Here is a 12344-nt window from a genome sequence, read left to right as displayed (position 1 = left end):
AGCCATGCTGTGAGACCCCTCACAATCTCACCCAGAGCACAACAGCATCCGAACCCGCAACCAGCTCCCAGCACTAACAGGTCCCCTGCTACCAGTGGTCCGAGCACGGCTCCCTCGCCTAGTGCACCCCTCAGAGGTTAGTAGTCTCCAGGAACACACAGCTTTCCTGTAACAGCTAACAGAAATAGGATGGTGTACTGCATACATCGTTCAGATATTACTACTGTGTAGCCTGTTGCTGTTTCACCACTCCAAACAAGAAATTGTCTATACTAATAGAATATCCTATTGAAGTCAAAGGTAATTTACTACTGACCAAGCCCCCCGTTGTGTACTGTGATTTGGCACATGAAATAGTTTTCATACCCAGTGTACTGGTGTTTGTTTTGCAGTGAGTGCACCAGCCCCTGCCAGCCCCAAGATGTGCAAGCGCTGTGGATCAGAGTACAAATTGGTCAACGCCCTCCGGGGCTTCATGTGTGTAAGTGTGCCTTAGGTAGACTTTGTACTCTCTTTGGGAAATGGATATAACTTTTTAGTGGATGTTGACGTTCATATAGATATTATTAGCCCAGGCCCGACCGTGAAGGACTGTTGTGGAAAGCTCGTCCTTATGTGGCAAAATCCTCTGCTATTATGTCATCTTCTCTAGAAGCGTCCTGTGAAGTGTTAAACACTGTTAATGGTAATAGATAGAGATGTATGAATATTGATATTTACCATACTGGTCCCTCTTCTAGCTCTGCAGCAAGCAGATCGCCCTGAGCCTGGATGCTATCAATGCCACACTTTCCTCCAAATCTTCCAAGTCCTCCCAATCCACCGCCTCCTCTCCCTCCTCCTCCTCTTTGTCCTTCTCCAAGACCGCCAAGGAGCCAATCACCACGCCGGTACGACCGGTGTGTGTGCCCGAGGGTGGCAGCTCCGTTGTGGAGACCGACCAGCAGGGCAAGCTCATCATGCTGGTGGAAGACTTCTACTACGGCGTGGACAAGGGCCGCAACCTGAGTGGTGCACCAGTGGAGGAGCCGCCGGGCATCTTCAAGTGCATCCACTGCGAAAAGACCCTGAAGACTAACATCAAGTGAGTGGATGTAGTGTGGGGAAACAGGAATTCATGTTCACGTTTTACTGAATTGACTGAAATCTTACCCTCTCACCCGCTTTGTCCTCCATCTTCCACTCCTCACTCTCTTCCAGGCTGATGAACCACATGCGTCACCACGTGGAGATGACGGCGCAGCAGAAAGGCGAGGTGGACACGCACACCGCCTGCCAGCACTGCTTCCGCAACTTGGCCACGCCCTTCCGCTTGCAGTGCCACGTGGAGAGCGTCCACAGCCAGTTGGAGTCCACCAGTAAGGACTAGCTAGCTCCCCACTCGCCCACCAACCATTCAGTCATACCACATACAGTCACTGTCGCTAAAACAAAGTGAATCTATCGGCACTTGCCGTCCCACCAAAATTCTCCCACGTAGTCAGAGCACATTATCAGCACTAGATGCTGATATTGCCTTTTTGGGAATTGGGTGAATGTAACCCTTTGCCTATGATGGTCACGCCCACTGCGGAAATCAAATGAACATAATCCCCATCAAAATCCGTCTGTTGAAACTCGAAATATCCAGTTTCTGATATATCTGCGGTGAATGTCAGACCATGAGACATCCCGATAATCTGTCTTGTTACGAAATCGTATGTAGCGTCCGAATGATTTTGGCTACACACTAATATGACCCCTCTGTTGAAAGCTGAGACTCTCGTGAACATGCTCCAGGTCGCTCACAAGACTTGTCTGAAGGTTCCCGGTTAAATGAATGGAAGTGTATATGGAGATAGTTTAGTGCCTAAAATACATGTAAAAAAAGAAACAATTGTTTCCTGATCTTTCTTATCTCTCAGATATTAGGACAGTCACTTCAGAACAAACTTCCTTTAGATTTTTTGTTGGACTATCTATTCTTCCATGTAGTGAATCTGTTATTCAATACGTTTCTATTGGTTAATAGCAGTAATGCAAATTCAATGTTTCATGTTCTTTTTTGATACCTTAAGGGGTCTTAAAATTCAAAACCAAATAGTTAAATGATCCTTGGCATGACCATCTTAAAACAAGTTCATGTAATAGTTTAGAATTTCATTGCCACTCTAGTAAGCAGTCACTCTTATTCAGTGACTTTCAATACGTGCATACAACAAGAGGACTGAGCACTTACTCTCGGGCCTTTTTTCTGTTTATCACAGCTAAGTGTAAGATCTGCGAGTGGTCATACGAGAGCGAGGTTGCCTTCCTGCAGCACATGAAGAACACCCACAAACCGGGAGAGATGCCCTACATTTGCCAGGTAAACTGCCCACTTGGGGCCCGATTCAGACTTAGGAAATCTGTTCCTTTTTTGCGCATTTTGATTGAAGCACTTTTCAGTAGTTGGTATTCAGACCATATGCAGGTGTGTAACGGGCTTTGTTGGTTGTGGCTTAAATTTGATTAAACTGCTAAAAACACTCCCATGCTGGCCAATCATTTTTCATTCAATAGGGATTTCAGTACATTTATGGAAAGCCATCCCTTTAAATAAAATTAGAATTCTCTGCAGACTCAATATAATATATATGTCAAGTGAAATGGAGCAAAATGCGTTATACCGGGTTATTTCTGTATTTTGCAAGTTATAGATCTTCAAAATGTGATTGCTGACATGCAAGACATTTTGGGACTATATCAAAAATGGTCTACTGAAACAAATAAAAATGTAAAATTGGTAGAGTTTTGCGTTCCATTTAAGCGCACTTAACTCGGATCGGAATCGGCCCCTTGTTCATTATTTATACTGTCTCTAAGTCCATATACACTCTCCGACCAGTTCATTAGGTACACCCATGTAGTACTAGGTCAGACCCCCATTTGCCTCCAGAACAGCCTGAACTTTTTGGATAATTATGCAAGGTGTCGGAAATGTTCCACAGGGATGTTGGTCCATGCTGACGAGATGGCATCACTGCAGATTGGACAGCGGTATATTCATGCTGCAAGCAGCCCATTCCATCCATCTCACCCCAAAGATGCTCTATTGGGTTGAGGTCCAAGGACTGACCAGGCCACTCAAGTAAACTAAACTTGCTGTCTTAGCATAGTTACAAATAGAAATCAAACTAGATGGACATCAGAAATAGAGGAAGGACTAAGAACAAACAAGAGAGAACTATTGTAAAGTAGACTGTGTCTGTAGAATGTGTATAAGATGTATGGATTGAAGGTAGAAGAAGTGTTTATTAGTTTACTTCAATTGGGGGATTGGCGGTAGAGTTTGCGGGGAATAATAATAAAGGTATATTCTTTAAAAAACGATGTATGTCTATATAGGTACAGTGGGGCAAAAAAGTATTTAGTCAGCCACCAATTGTGCAAGTTCTCCCACTTAAAAAGATGAGAGGCCTGTAATTTTCATCATAGGTACACTTCAACTATGACAGACAAAATGAGTTTTTTTTTTCCTCCAGAAAATCACATTTGTAGGATTTTTAATGAATTTATTTGCAAATTATGGTGGAAAATAAGTATTTGGTCAATAACAAATGTTTATCTCAATACTTTGTTATATACCCTTTGTTGGCAATGTCAAAGGTCAAACGTTTTCTGTAAGTCTTCACAAGGTTCTCACACACTGTTGCTGGTATTTTGGCCCATTCCTCCATGCAGATCTCCTCTAGAGCAGTGATGTTTTGGGGCTGTTGCTGGGCAACATGGACTTTCAACTCCCTCCAAAGATTTTCTATGGGGTTGAGATCTGGAGACTGGCTAGGCCACTCCAGGACCTTGAAATGCTTCTTACGAAGCCACTCCTTCGTTGCACGGGCGGTGTGTTTGGGATCATTGTCATGCTGAAAGACCCAGCCATGTTTCATCTTCAATGCCCTTGCTGATGGAAGGAGGTTTTCACTCAAAATCTCATGATACATGGCCCCATTCATTCTTTCCTTTACACGGATCAGTCGTCCTGGTCCCAAAGCATGATGTTTCCACCCCCATGCTTCACAGTAGGTATGGTGTTCTTTGGATGCAACTCAGCATTCTTTGTCCTCCAAACACGACGAGTTGAGTTTTTACCAAAAAGTTATATTTTGGTTTCATCTGACCATATGACATTCTCCCAATCTTCTTCTGGATCATCCAAATGCTCTCTAGCAAACTTCAGACGGGCCTGGACATGTACTGGCTTAAGCAGGGGGACACGTCTGGCACTGCAAGATTTGAGTCCCTGGCGGCGTAGTGTGTTACTGATGGTAGGCTTTGTTACTTTGGTCCCAGCTCTCTGCAGGTCATTCACTAGGTCCCCCCATGTGGTTCTGGGATTTTTGCTCACCGTTCTTGTGATCATTTTGACCCCGCGGGGTAGGATCTTGCGTGGAGCCCCAGATCGAGGGAGATTATCAGTGGTCTTGTATGTCTTCCATTTCCTAATAATTGCTCCCACAGTTGATTTCTTCAAACCAAGCTGCTTACCTATTGCAGATTCAGTCTTCCCAGCCTGGTGCAGGTCTACAATTTTGTTTCTGGTGTCCTTTGACAGCTCTTTGGTCTTGGCCATAGTGGAGTTTGGAGTGTGACTGTTTGAGGTTGTGGACAGTTCAAACAGGTGCCATTAATACAGGTAACGAGTGGAGTACAGAGAAGCCTCTTAAAGCAGAAGTTACAGGTCTGTGAGAGCCTATATTGCTTGTTTGTAGGTGACCAAATACTCATTTTCCACTGTAATTTGCAAATAAATTCATAAAAAATCCTACAATGTGATTTTCTGGATTTCTTTCTTCTAATTTTGTCTGTCATGGTTGAAGTGTACCTATGATGAAAATTACAGGCCTCATCTTTTTAAGTGGGAGAACTTGCACAATTGGTGGCTGACTAAACACATTATTTGCCGGTTTGTGGTCTGCCTGTTAGCTTACACAAAAGCCCCGGATGGCCGCCATTTCTGAGATATTGGATCCTGTGCACCTGGCACCGATGGTAAAACCACGCTCCGTCGCTTCGGTCACTCGTTTTGCCCATTCCAAAGTAAAACTGAACAATAAAGGAATGCCCTGATATTTGTCTGCTTGCCACGTGACTCACTGTCTCTTTGAGCGATCCATTTTCATGAACGGGGGGGTCGAATAAACTGTCCGGTCAGTGCATTTCTACGCAATGTCCTGTCTAGGGGAAAAGGTCAGTATATCAACATGTAATGTCTCCTAATGCAATTCACCCTCCCTCTTCTCTCTTTGTGAAGGTGTGCGACTACCGCTCGTCCCTGTATGTGGACGTTTTTGCCCACTTCCGTGAGTTCCACAATGGCACGGCCAATCTGCTGTGCCCCTACTGCCTCAGGGTGTTCCGCTCCAGCAGCAACTACCAGAACCACTACAGCCGCCACCAGGTAAACCCAATGAGGCTATATGCCACATCAGATACATGTGGTACATCTATGGCCATTGGCAGCCAGTCTATTCCACTCCACCCATTTTCCTATGTGTTTGTGTGCAGAAAAAAAAAGTGTTTAAATGCGACCGGTGCCGGCTTCAATTCCTCTTTGCCAAGGACCGGGCAGAGCACAAGGTGCAGTACCACAAGACCCACCTCAAGCCACGGCAGCTGGAGGGCCTGAAGCCTGGTACCAAGGTTTGTCTGTGTGTGTGTGCGATATTTTGAAATATATACACATATATACACTGCTCAAAAAAATTAAGGGAACACTTAGACAACACAATGTAACTCCAAGTCAATCACACTTCTATGAAATCAAACTGTCCACTTAGGAAGCAACACTGATTGACAATACATTTCACATGCTGTTGTGCAAATGGAATAGACAACAGGTGGAAATTATAGGCAATTAGCAAGACACCCCCAATAAAGGAGTGGTTCTGCAGGTGGGGACCGCAGACCACTTCTCAGTTCCTATGCTTCCTGGCTGATGTTTTGGTCACTTTTGAATGCAGGCGGTGCTTTCACTCTAGTGGTAGCATGAGATGGAGTCTACAACCCACACAAGTGGCTCAGGTAGTGCAGCTCATCCAGGATGGCAGATCAATGCGAGCTGTGGCATGAAGGTTTGCTGTGTCTGTCAGCGTAGTGTCCAGAGCATGGAGGAGGGCAACAACCCAGCAGCAGGACCGCTACCTCCTTTGTGCAAGGAGGAGCAGGAGGAGCACTGCCAGAGCCCTGCAAAATGACCTCCAGCAGGCCACAAATGTGCATGTGTCTGCTCAAACGATCAGAAACAGACTCCATGAGGGTGGTATGAGGGCCCGATGTCCACAGGTGGGGGTTGTGCTTACAGCCCAACACTGTGCAGGACGTTTGGCATTTGCCAGAGAACACCAAGATTGGCAAATTCGCCACTGGCGCCCTGTGCTCTTCACAGATGAAAGCAGGTTCACACTGAGCACATGTGACAGTCTGGAGACGCTGTGGAGAACATTCTGCTGCCTGCAACATTCTCCAGCATGACCGGTTTGGCAGTGGGTCAGTCATGGTGTGGGGTGGCATTTCTTTGGGGGGCCGCACAGCCCTCCATGTGCTCGCCAGAGGTAGCCTGACTGCCATTAGGTACCGAGATGAGATCCTCAGACCCCTTGTGAGACCATATGCTAGTGCGGTTGGCCCTGGGTTCCTCCTAATGCAAGACAATGCTAGACCTCATGTGGCTGGAGTGTGTCAGCAGTTCCTGCAAGAGGAAGGCATTGATGCTATGGACTGGCCCGCTCGTTCCCCAGACCTGAATCCAATTGAGCACATCTGGGACATCATGTCTCGCTCCATCCACCAACGCCACGTTGCACCACAGACTGTCCAGGAGTTGGCGGATGCTTTAGTCCAGGTCTGGGAGGAGATCCCTGAGGAGACCATCCGCCACCTCATCAGGAGCATGCCCAGGCGTTGTAGGGAGGTCACTTCAGAAGGTGTATTTTCTTCTGTTGAAGACATTCCGTTGTTGATTTGCTTCTGGGTCCTTTGTACTGTTACATCACCCAACTTCTGTTGAGCTTCAATTGGTGGACAGAGCCTAACATTCTCCTGCAGAATGTCTTGATAAACTTGGGAATTCATTTTTCAGTCGATGATAGCAAGCTGTCCAGACCCTTAGGCAGCAAAGCAGCCCCAAACCATGATGCTCCCTCCACCATATTTACAGTTGGGATGAGGTTTTGATGTTGGTGTGCTGTGCCTTTTTGTCTCCACACATAGTGTTGTGTGTTCCTTCCAAACAACTCAACTGTAGTTTCATCTGTCCACAGAATATTTTGCCAGTAGCGCTGTGGAACATCCAGGTGCACTTTTGCAAACTTCAGACATGCAGCAATGTTTTTTTTGGACAGCAGTGGCTTCTTCTGTGGTGTCCTCCCATTAACACCATTCTTGTTTAGTGTTTTACGTATCGTAGACAACCGAGATGTTAGCTGACACTATAGGATTCTTCTTAACCTCAATGAGCATTCTGCACTGTGCTCTTGCAGTCATCTTTGCAGGACGGCTACTCCTAGGGAGAGTAGCAACATTGCTGAACTTTCTTCATTTATAGACAATTTGTCTTTCCGTGGACTGATGCATATCAGTGGAATGATGCATAAGCTGAAAACTGTAGTGTTTATTAAAGAAGCAATACAACTGGCCTTCTTTAGACTAGTTGAGTATCTGGAGCATCAGCATTTATGGGTTCAATTACAGGCTCAAAATGTCCAGAAACAAAGCACTTTCTTCTGAAACTTGTCAGGCTATTCCATGCGAGAAATTGCCAAAAAACTGAAGATCTCGTACAACCCTGTGTATTACTCCCTTCACAGAATAGCGCAAACTGGTTCTAACCACAGTATAAAGAGTGGGAGGCCCTGGTGCACAACTGAGCAAGAGGACATGTACATTAGCATCTAATTTGAGAAACAGACGCCTCACAAGTCCTCAACTGGCAGCTTTATTAAATAGTACCCGCAAAACACCAGTCTCAATGTCAACCTTGAAGTGGCGACTCGGGATGCTGGCCTTCTAGGCAGAGTTCCTCTGTCCGGTGTCTGTTATTTTTCCCATCTTATTCTTTTTTTTTTTATTGGCCAGTCAGATATGGCTTGGATGGGCAAAATAACACACAGATGACTTGTGAGGCGTCTGTTTCTCAAACTAGACACTGTAATGTACTTGTCCTCTTGCTCAGCTGTGCACTGGGACCTCCCACTCCACTTTCTATTCTGGTTAGGGCCTGTTTGCGCTGATCTGTGAAGGGAGTAGTACACAGCGTGGAATAGCCTTCATTTCTCAGAACAAGAATAGACTGATGAGTTTCAGAAGAAAGTGCTTTGTTTCTGGACATTTTGAGCCTGTAATCAAACTCACAAATTCTGATGCTCCAGATACTCAACTAGTCTAAAGAAGGCCAGTTTTATCGCTTCTTTAATCAAGAGAACAGTTTTCAGCTGTGCTAACATAATTGCAAAAGGGTTTTCTAATGATCAATTAGCCTTTTAAAATTATACATTTGGATTAGCTAACACAACATGCCATTGGAACACAGGAGTGATGGTTGCTGATAATGGACCTCTGTACGCCTATGTAGATATTCCATAAAGAATCTGCCGTTTCCAGCTACAATAGTCAATTACAACATTAACACTGTATTTCTGATCAGTTTGATGTTGTTTTAATGGAACAGGGACATTTCTAATTTTTTTATTTTTTATTTATTTCACCTTTGTTTAACCAGGTAGGCTAGTTGAGAACAAGTTCTCATTTGCAACTGCGACCTGGCCAAGATAAAGCATAGCAGTGTGAACAGACAACACAGAGTTACACATGGAGTAAACAATTAACAAGTCAATAACACAGTAGGAAAAAAAGGGGAGTTTATATACATTGTGTGCAAAAGGCATGAGGAGGTAGGCGAATAATTACAATTTTGCAGATTAATAACACGAGTGAGAAATGATCAGATGGTCATGTACAGGTAGAGATATTGGTGTGCAAAAGAGCAGAAAAGTAAATAAATAAAAACAGTATGGGTGACCCCAAACCTTTGAATGGGGGAGTAACACACACACATGCGTGTTAGGGTGTGATATTCAGATTTTTTTGTGTGTGATATTTTTGTCTCTTCTCCGTGATTCGAAAGTATATACCGTAATTTCCGGACTATAAACCGCTACTTTATTCCCACGCTTTGAACCTCGCGGTTTATACAATGACGGGGCTAATTTGTGGATTTTTCCCGCTTTCACAAGATTCATGCCGCCAAAAAACTGAGCACCGTCACATAATGTGACGTAAAATCGAGCGCGCTCAAACTTCCCATCATTCTGATTACGGTAGTAATTTTGTCACCCTCATCATGGCAAAGACACGGAGAAATGCATATGATGCAGCTTTCAAGTTGAAGGCGATCGATCTGGCTGTTGGAAAAGGAAAGAGAGCTGCTGCACGGGAGCTTGGCCTTAATGAGTCGATGATAAGACGTTGGAAGCAGCAGCGTGAGGAACTGACTCAGTGCAAAAAGACAACAAAAGCTTTCAGAGGGAAGAAAAGCAGATGGCCCAAAGTATTTGCAGCCACTCGACATCAGTGTAAATCGTGCATTTAAGGTGGCACTCCGTGTTCAGTGGGAGTCTTGGATGACAAGTGGGGAGAAATCCTTCACTAAAACGGGCTGCATGCGAAGAGCTACTTATGGTCAAGTCTGCCAGTGGGTCCTGACAGCGTGGAGCATTGTCAAAAAATCCACTATCAACGGGTTTCGAAAGGCTGGACTGCTGCGTGTTGAAGGGGCAGCATGAGCTGAGTGGAGTATTTGCCTCCGGGTGAAAGTGACGAGAGCGACAATGAAAACGATCCAACATCGGATGAAGCAATTCTGAGGCTATTCAACACCGAAGGAGATGACTTCAGTGGTTTCAGTGCACAGGAGGAGGAAGATGGTGACCAAGTTCATTTGTTTCAATGTACCGGTAGGCACCTGCAGCTTATAGACATGTGCGGCGTATTTATGTACAAAATACATATTTTTTAATAATTCAGTGGGTGCGGTTTATATTCAGGTGTGCTTAATAGTCCAGCAATTACGGTAGTGGTGTGAATGTTATGCATTTCCCTGTGCATTATGGGAATATTAGTCATGTATATTAAGTGGTCTAAGAATATTTCTGTGTTCCAGGTGACTATCCGGGCCTACGCGCTACAGGGCAAGCAGTACTACTATCAGGAGTCTTCGGGCCGAGGAGACCCCCGACCCTCCAAAGTGATTGATGTTCCGTCTGCTCCCCAAAAACCAGAGCCCAAGAAGAAGCCTGTTGAGAGACTGATGAAGCTGCTCACTAAGTTCCAGATGAGGTAGAGGGTTGATGTTATTCCCCCTGATTGTATTGGCACGAATTCAGATTCGATTGAGTTTAGCGTTTAGCTTTGCCGTATAGCAAAATTGTTGACCATTTTATCATTTGGAGCAGTTGTCTAGGATGATGCGGCTAGAAATTGAATATCAAAAATGGATACGCTTGACATTCCATCGCTGTGCACCATGGATAACCTGTCTCTGCCTTCCTTCCCCACAGTGCATCGCTGGCCCAACAGAACTGCATGGAGTGCACCTTTAAGATTCCCGACTTTGCCAACCACTTCCCCAGCTACGTCCACTGCTCCTTGTGTCGCTACTGCACCTGCTGCTCCCGAGCTTACGCCAACCACATGATCAAGTGAGTGACATTGTTCAACTGAAGATTCCCGAAATGTTGGTTTGGAGAAAGGTGTATGACACATGTTTTCTGTCTCTCTTCGCAGTAACCACGTGACTCACAAGAGCACCACCCAATATCTGGCCATGTACGAGTCATACTCAAGGTAACAATCATTTCCTCAATTTTTGGGGGGCAGTGTTTAATTTAATGTAGTGTTTTTTAAAATCCTGATTGCTCAAAACCCTCTTGGTCCCATTTCAGAATGGATGAGATGAGGTGCACGTCATGTAACTACAGAACCAAGGTGGGTGATATGATGGCCAACCACCTGGTGGATCACCCAGACCATGATGCTGCAAGCTTCAGCAAGCTGGAGGTGGAAGGTTATTAAGTTTTGAGTTCCACCTTCTGATATTTAACTATCTTTGTAAAAGGTCAATCCTTTCTATATGGCAACCTTTTTGTTGATTTGTTTTCTCTCATTCAGATGTGTCCGAGAAGGCTTCTCAAAGGTATTTAATATCCTCTTTATATATTGAGTGAAATAACTTAGTAGGACAGAATTGAGCTGGCTCTCAAGTTGAAGCCTAGTTACACTTTGGTTGCACTGTGACACTCCATTGCTTCTTCATCAAATGTGTGTGTCATTGACTGAGCTTCCTGAAAACGAACATGTTTTTCTTTTCCCCCTGTAGCATTGTTGTTCCAGAAATCAACCCAGGTCAAGGGGGGTATTTTGTGCCTATCCATCTGCTACCAGCTGGCAATAGTTCCACCCTGCTCTCTATCAGACCGCTCCTATCCTCCAAACCCAGCATGACCATCACGGTCCTTGGTCCCAATAAAACCATGCACTCCACTGCCCCTGCTGCATCCAATGGTGTCTGGACAACCCCCAAGGTTGGTGGCTTGGGCCAAGGGATGGAGCCCCAGGCAGTGGGGTCCGAGGGGCTGAGCCACAGAGAGCTTTTCCATGGAGGAGAGGCCAGGATGGACAAATCCAGGAAAGAAGGGTCAACCAAAATAACGGTGCACCAGCTGAAGGTGATGCTCTATGCCCTGTGCAATGGCTTCTCCCAGGCATCCCTGCACTTTGGCACCCAGCCAGAGCTCATCCAGGCCTGGATGCTGCAGCAGGAGATCCGGCTCCTCCAGAAGGACTGGATCTGGAACACGGACCGCATCGCAGAGTGGGTGATGTGCCAGCGGGAGCAGCAGCTGCCAGTCACAGAGGAAAACCTGCTCCAGACAGCCATGCAGGCCTTGGAGGAGTCGCACGAGATCGGTGACTTCTACGAGTGGGCTGTGGACTTCATGCTCCACCACAACCTCAGCCTGCAGGCCACCTGCTCGGCCAAGCGCCCGCTGCCACGCAACGTCTACGAGAGCGTCCGCATCTTCACTCGCTTTGTCTGCAAGCAAGTCAAAGATGTCGGTTTCCGGCTACCCTCCATCGGATGCATTGACGAGCTCTCTGTGTTCGTGGACCTGGATAAGCTCAAGACAGACCCCGAGGCGTTTCAGTTGATCGGCACCGGGGAGCCCCTGATAGAGGTGGTCCTAGCAGGGCTGGCCGACGGCACCATGCTGCCCACCATGGTGTTCCTCAAAGGCAACCCCCCACACCTCCCGAAGGCCATCCCGGAC

This window comes from Oncorhynchus kisutch, linkage group LG14 (assembly GCF_002021735.2).
Source record: "Oncorhynchus kisutch isolate 150728-3 linkage group LG14, Okis_V2, whole genome shotgun sequence".
In the NCBI taxonomy this organism is placed as follows: Eukaryota; Metazoa; Chordata; class Actinopteri; order Salmoniformes; family Salmonidae; genus Oncorhynchus; species Oncorhynchus kisutch.
This window is presented reverse-complemented; position numbering follows the sequence as displayed.